General features: G+C 42.7%; 1 protein-coding gene and 1 long non-coding RNA gene across 3 annotated transcripts in view; both read left to right on the plus strand.

Annotated features, from left to right (window-relative positions):
* LOC122733853 (immunoglobulin lambda-1 light chain-like) overlaps positions 1–6700 on the plus strand; it is a 773472-nt gene that overhangs the window by 377593 nt on the left and 389179 nt on the right. The gene's annotated exons all lie outside the window — the stretch shown is intronic.
* LOC122734005 lies at positions 23–4146 on the plus strand. Its single transcript, XR_006353981.1, has 3 exons — positions 23–699; positions 2346–2472; positions 4096–4146. It is a non-coding gene; the product is annotated as an uncharacterized LOC122734005 (long non-coding RNA).

Genomic DNA, 6700 nt, shown 5'->3' on the forward strand with positions numbered 1-6700 from the left:
GTAAAGAGCTTCTTTCACAGCAGAAAATTCCCTCTGGGTACAAGCCAGCTATGGACTCAGTGTGAGAAGGCCTTCAGCCAGAGATCATTTCTTGTCTTCTCATCCCAGGATTTGTACTGAAAAGAAACATGAATGTGCTCATCAGAGACATGCTTATTTTCTGGAACATTGAGGTTATTGGTAAAGGTTAACTTTTTTGTCTGATTGTAACAGAGTGGTAAAACAAAGGAAGTTCATGCATGGCAACCCTCCAGTTTGTAAAACAAACAAAAAAGGAGGCATCATCTCATGAACTGCAGGATTGTGTGAAAGAAGACATCTGGATGTTCTCAGAAATAGAATGTCTTCAGAATGAGGAAAAGGATTTGTGTCAGTATTATGTCAAGTGGGGAACAATGTTTGGTGAAGGGAAGACATCAGCATTGCATGACCAAGTGTATAAAAATTGGGGTAATTTAGAGGAATTTTGTGGTCTCCCACAGGCAACCTCTATGTATGGCCTACATTACATGTATGTATCAGCCTACATTGAGTCTATGTGCATGTGACAATCAAGAAACTTCTCATTACCTTGAACTGGTTTCAGCCTCTTGATTTTTGTGACTCACCAATCATGATTGGTGATGAGGAAGGGATTCCCATGATGGCCTTAAGGTAGAGCAGAACCATTGTGGGGGAAAAGCAGCCACTAGTAGGCAGGTAAGAGGCCCTGTGATTTTTATCCAAACATCCTCCCTTGTTTGCTCCTGCTCCTCCAGCCTGGAAGAGGAATCTCAATAACTAAATTCCACATGACGTGCATGTGGGCTGATTGTCACAGGCAAAGAGAACTTCAGGGACTCCTAGAGGAGATAATTCTGTGTCTTGGCAAATCCAAAGGGAGCTTTCCCTTTGGCCTGATTAGCCAAAGGGAAAAAAGAGTACAAAGAGAATGAAAACTTTTCTGTGCAACTTTAAAAGCATAGAGTCTCCCTCTGTTTTTCTAACTGGTCAAGCTGGGTAGGCAGACAAGACATGAGAGGGGTGTAAATCGCATTTCCAAGTCTGCTGAAATGGATGGCTTCATATACCAAAGACTAAATTTATGATGTTAGGAAGAAAGTGGGGTCAAGATGGTAAAATAAAGGCAGAAACTAACCTGAACTTTCTCACATTCTCCTCCAAACAACTTGAAATAATTCCTCAAATCAAATTCTAGAGGGGTAGAACCAGCAAGTGTTGGGATGAAATCATTTTTCAATCCAAGAAAACTTAGGAGACTGGCAGGATAGGTGGAGGTGGTTGGGCCTGGTGCACAGTGCAGTTCAGGCCTCACCACCAGGACAACAGCAGCAGCTTAGAGAGCTCTCAGCTCAGACAGTTGAGCAACTGGTCAGAAGGAGGTTACAAGGGACCCTTTGCTGGCACAGGGAGCAGGACTATCTTTACTTGTACAGAAACAATTTCACATCTCAATCCCAGGGTGAAGGGAAGAGGGAAGGAGAGTATTTGTAACTCAAAATTCTTTTTAAAATGATAAAATTGTTTTTACATGTAATTGGGAAAAATAAATATAAAAATCATCACAGAAAAACAAAATACTGCACTCAATATGCCAGGAAATTTGTAAAACTCCACAAAAGCCACTAGATTGGAAAAGATCAGTTTCTGTCTGAATCCTAAAGAAAGGAAACACAAAGCACCCAACAATTGCACTCATTTCACAAGCCCCAGAATGCAGTGTGCCCATGAGCTTCTCACAAACTTTTCTTTAGAATAGATCATTTTTTTAAAATTTGGGGGGTTTTTTGTGTTTTGGGGTGGTTTTTTGGTGTTTGGTTTTTTTGGTTTTTGGTTTTTTTGCGGGGCAATTAGGGTTAAGTGACTTGCCAGGGTCACACAGCTAGTAAGTGTTAAGTGTCTGAGGCTGGATTTGAAGTCAGGTCCTCCTGAATCCAAGGCTGGTGCTCTACCCACTGCGCCACCTAGCTGTCCCAGAATATATAATTTTTATGAGTGTTTCATAAGGAAGAAATTTCCCATCACCCTCTCTCTTTCTCCTCCACAGGTCCACCTTCCTCACAGATAAAACACAAACTTTCTCCTTGATTCCAAAGGGAGACACATTTCATAGTAAAATGTTGATCAGCATTATTCAAACTGATGATATGAAATGCTTTTCTTAAACTTCCATCAGGCTCTTACTGAATGGATTCCAGGGTTGATTCTGACACTCATAAAGGGTATGACCTTTGGGCAAATCCCTTGTCTGTGCTTCAAATTTCCTCCTGTACATTGTTGAGAGTTGGACTGTTTAATTCTGAAGTGTCATTCAGCTCTTTGTCCTATGACTTCTGATGATTTAGGAGACTGTGACATTCCAGGATGTGGCTGTGGACTTCACCCAGGAGGAGTGGGGCCTCTTGGATACCCCTCAGAAGGAGCTGTACAAGGAGGTCATGCTGGAGAATGCCTGGAACCTGCTCTCCCTGGGTAAGGACGATTCCCCTGCAATCAAAGGGAATATCCTTCTTCCCTCCTGTGCAGGCTTTGGAGCATCTATCAATTATTAGAGAGAGAAGAGTGCTGGTCTCCTGTGTCCAAGAGACAGGTCCCTTCTGCTGTCTGGTTCTCCTATACAAAGTCTTTGCATTGTGGCTATTGAAGCTGTTTTACCAAACCTAGGTAGCTTCAGGTCAAAGACCTAATCCATGTGGAAGCATCTCAGACATGGATCTAATCTCAGAGGTTACTTAGTCTAACTTCTTTGAGGACATGGTTTTTGTCTCCCAAATCTCTGCTAACTGCTCAGGCAGCTTTTCCTTGAAACCCCTTCCTTTTGGGATGGGTCTAGTTTTTGGAATATTCTTCTCTTTAACAAGCATATATTGGGGGTCAGCTAGGTGGCTCAGTGGATAAAGCACCAGCCCTGGATTCAGGAGAACCTGAATTCAAATCCAGCCTCAGACACTTGACACTTACTAGCTGTGTGACCCTGGGCAAGTCACTTAACCCTCATTGCCCTGAAAAAATAAATAAAAATAATGAATATCAACAAGCATACGTTGGTCACTGACAGCTCCTAGTTGTGGCCAGTGTAGCAGGTCTGTCCCTCAGCTTCCTTCTTACTGCCCTAACATTCCAGCAGAGATGGTAGGAAAGAAAGGAAAGGGAAGAATCATTTATGTGTCCTTGCCACTTTCCAGGTGCTTTGCCAAGTGCTTTCTTTCCAATATTAAGTTACTTCATCCTCACAATCATCTTCCAAGTTTGGTGATATTCTTATTTTTCCCCTTTGACAGTTGAGGAAATTGAACCAAACAGGTTAAGTGACTTGGCCAGGAGCACACAGCTAGGAACTGTCTGAGGCCAGCTTTAAATCCAGGCATTCCTGACTGCAGGCCCAGGGCTCTCTCCACTGCTCCTCTGTCACCTGTCTCTAAGTGCTAGAGAATGGAAACTCTGCAGTGAGTCCATCCTTCTATGATGGAGGTGTACCAAGACCATGGTCTTCCCCACAGCCCCTCCCCCAGCCCTCCCTGAAATAAGTGCCATGGAAATGATCCATCAGGCATCCTGGGAACCCTCCTGTGGGCCTTGCTTGCATGCCCCTGTCATTGGCAGAGAAATTGACTTTGGACCCGCTAGGGTTTCTGGAGTTTTCAAGCAGAAGATTGCCACCTGGAGAGGCAAACACTCCATGAATGAACAGCAGCCCAAGTTTACATAGGTTTCAGGGAGTGAGGAGTGGGGTAGGGGGATGGGGCAAAAGCTGACTCATCAAGGCTTCTGTAGCTGGGGCTCAAGGCTGATCTGGCACAAGAACCCTTTTACCTGGTTTTGGGGTTGAGTTTCTGCCAGAATGGAACATGTCAGAATAGGGGCAGAGGGTTTGGCTGATTCTCAGAACAGGTTGTACAAGAGGACAACATGGCACATCCTGTTGTGGGGTACTTGCTGGGAAGCAAGTACAAGTATAAGTACAGACACAGATGTTTGAATATAATGGAGCGATTCTCAAAATGGAGCAGCTGTGTATCCACACCCCTTTCCCTAAAGACAAGTAAATTCCAAGCTTCTCTCCATGCTCATATCCAACTGGTTTTCCCTGCCCAGGGCTTCCTGTTCCCAGAGAAGATGTGATCTCTTATTTTGAGCAAAGGGAAACACCATGGATGCTGGAGCAAGCAGGCCTGTGGCGCTGCTGTGCAGGTGAGTGAGGTGAAAGCAGGTAGAGGAGACTTGTGATGACAAGAGGCTTCTATGTGTTGTGGTGAAGCATGGGCAGGATGTGGGGGCAGGAGGCCCTGCCTTGGAATTCTTTGTCAGACATTTTTAGCACTGGCTTCCTGGGCCAGTCCCTTGAGCCACCAAACCTCAGTTTTCCCATCTGTACAATGAGGGGGTTGGACTTCATGGCCTTTCATCTCCCTCCCAGGGGTCAATCTATGATCCTCTAAGAAGTCACTGTTTATAATCTGGGGACATGAAACTCTCCTGAAAGTGTCAAAGGCCTAAGGCTATTCCATGTGAGCTCTTTCTTAGACCTTCAAGTCAACAAACACTGAAGGGCCTGCTACATGCCAGGCCCTAAGCACTGGGGACATAAAGAGATGCAAGGGCTATCTCCTGATTCCCTGGAGCCCACCATCTGATGTGGCAAACAACACACCAACACCTTATATAGAAGCCCACTATGGACAGGAATGTGGAAAGTGGGCTCTAGTTAGGGCTGCAGGGGGAGCATTCTAGGCAGTAGGGAGTGGGGGACAATCCCTTGGTGTCAGGAAGTAGAGTGACAGAACACATAGGAGGCCTGTACCCCTGGAGTGTAGCGTGTCTGGGGGAAATAGAGTGAAAGAAGCCTGGAGGAGTAGCAGAGGGATGGGTGACAGAGTGCATTAGCAGCCCCAGAGATGGTGTTATATGTGATCCTTTTGCTGGGCAGCCTCTGGAGGTAGAATATTTTTGCACATGTGGGTCCCTCTCCCCTTTCCATGATCTCTTTGGGAAAAAGACCCAAAAGTGGTATTGCTGGGTCAAAAGGTATGCACAGCTTTATAGCCCTTTGTGCATAATTCCAAACTGCTCTCCAGAATGGTTTGTCCCAAGTCTTTTAAATGTCATGAGAGTCTAGAATTGATACATAGATGTTGTTATTGTAGATTTGAGAAATGTGTTCAAGTTGGCATGCAATTAAAACTTTCTACCATGAGGAAATAACAATTTGTGAACCTTTAGGGCCCTCCATGTGCAAAATGTCTCAGACCATCATATTTTGGAAATATTAAGGGTCTTTGTGGTGCTGTTTGTCACTATTCCAATAAGTAATAGATATTAAGTTTGAGCTTTGCTGTATTTCTGATTTTTGTAACTATTTCAACTAAATCCCTGTACTAAGATATCTTGTACCCATTCACATTATCATGTATGTAATTTTGTGCCTCAGATGGGGACTGCCCCTCTCTGGAAATCACACTGCCCATACAGGACTTCCCTCTATGCTTTCCAACTTCTTTTTGATTGTTAATGATCCAAGAGACAAATTTAGTATTTGTCTTTGGATTAAAGGAGGGATAATGTGAGTGAGATCTTCCCCAACCCTTTGATATATGATTTTTCTCTTTAGGTATAAGTGATCTAATCTGTATCATATACTACAAGTTGTGATTTAATAATCAGCATATAGTGTATAAATTGTGATTTAACTTGATTAACTATTACTAATAGAGCAAATACGGCAGTGGTGCTTATAAAATGCTGTTAGATGAACACAAGGTTGACTTTAGCCTTGACAATAGAGCTATGAATTACTTATTTCAGACAATATCACATTTGTTTGACTCTGTGTCTTTTTAGACATACTAAAAAGTTAGACTGTCTCTCTGTCACAACGACATGTCAAGTAAATTGACTGTTGATTTGTAGACTGTGTTCCAGACATATATTATTTTGATTGACTTTATGTGTCTTGGTGGGCTGTAAAATGGGAGGAGTTTGTCAAAAATTGGTAGGGTATATAAGCATTTAAGCCTCATAAGGCTTTGGGTCTTTGGGTCCTAGACCTGAGACTGGCTTTATTGTGAGGCAGGTAGCCTCTCTCAATAAACCTATTTTCTACAGCTTGGAGACTTCACTGTTTCTTTTTCTTCATTAGACTCAGAAATATTGGGGGATATCTGAGAGCATAATGCTCATCATTTCTTATAGCACAATAGTATTCCATCATAACCACACACCAGAATTTGTTCAGCCATTCCCTAATTGATGGGCATGCTTTCAATTTCCAATTCTTTGCCACAACAAAAGAACTGCTTTGAATGTTTTTGTACATATAGGCTCTTTTCCTTTTTTTTTTTCTAATATCTCTTTGGATATAGACCCTAGTAGTGGTAGGATCCAAATGAATCTTACCTGCAAGGAGAATTGGATTTTGGAGTAGGGGAGAGGAGAAAAAAGGACTAAGAAAGAAGGGGAGAACACTGGTCCCCCCTCCAAGATATTGATGATTAACAATTATTTCAAATGACAGCATTTCCTTTACAAAGGAATCACAAACATTTCAGTAGGAGAAAAGTTATAAGCATAACAATATTAATGTCATAGATTAAAACCATGTACCAAAATTACGAAAGGACATCAATTCATTTGAATGTATTTCTGAACTCTTACAGAGAACAATGGCTTCATCCATGCATCCATCCATCAGCTTGACAATCTA

This window comes from Dromiciops gliroides, chromosome 1, assembly GCF_019393635.1.
Source record: "Dromiciops gliroides isolate mDroGli1 chromosome 1, mDroGli1.pri, whole genome shotgun sequence".
Classification (NCBI taxonomy): domain Eukaryota; kingdom Metazoa; phylum Chordata; class Mammalia; order Microbiotheria; family Microbiotheriidae; genus Dromiciops; species Dromiciops gliroides.